Source organism: Penaeus monodon, chromosome 24 (assembly GCF_015228065.2).
Source record: "Penaeus monodon isolate SGIC_2016 chromosome 24, NSTDA_Pmon_1, whole genome shotgun sequence".
NCBI lineage: Eukaryota > Metazoa > Arthropoda > Malacostraca > Decapoda > Penaeidae > Penaeus > Penaeus monodon.
In genome coordinates, this window is record NC_051409.1 from 7,468,373 (window position 1) to 7,469,209 (window position 837).

Genomic DNA, 837 nt, shown 5'->3' on the forward strand with positions numbered 1-837 from the left:
CGGTTTCCGGTTCCCCAACCCTGTCCTAAAATCCTCTCTCGGTATTCTTTCATTTCACACATTTGGTACCTCCTTGGTCCTCTCTGCGCCTGTTTATCGTCTCTCTTCTCGATACCCCTTTGCTACCACTTTCTCCTGCGTGTTCTTTTGGTATCGCTTTGCCTCTTTCGTTTCTTGGTATGTCGTCTCCTCTTCTCCCTCCCTCTCCCTTTTTCCCTTTCCCCTCCCCCTTTCCCCCGTACCATCCTTTCCTCTTCCCCTACCTCTCTTCCCCATACCAACCCCTTCTTCCCCCCTTCCTCAACCCCTTCGCCCCCTTCTTGCAACCCTCTCCCCCCTTCTCCTCCCCTGTACCTATCCTCACCTATCTGATTCCCCTCGTCTCTATTCCCACTCCTCTCCCTCCCCCACGCTTCCGATTTTCCCCTCACCTTAACCTTCGTCCTTGGATTCCTTCCCCCCTCCCTCCCCTCCAACACCCTTGGCCTCTCCCTCACCCTTGGCCTCTCCCTCACCCTTGGCCTCTCCCTCACCCCCACCACCAACTTTGTCTTCCCTTATTACCCACACCATCCTTTCCTCTCCTCCCTTCGTCCCTCCCCATACCACCCTTACCCTACCTCCTCCCATTCGTTTCCCCCCACCCTCGTCCCCCTCCCTCCCCGCCTCTCCTACCTTTTCCTCTTCTCCCCTCGACCTTTGCCCCCCTCCCCCTTCCTCCATCGTCCCCCTGCCCCCTGCCCCCTACCCGCCCAGGGCAAGGAAACGTTATTGCGTCTTCCGGGAGTCTTCAATAAGACAAGGGAAGGAGAAATAGGAAAGCGGTTGACGGAGAGT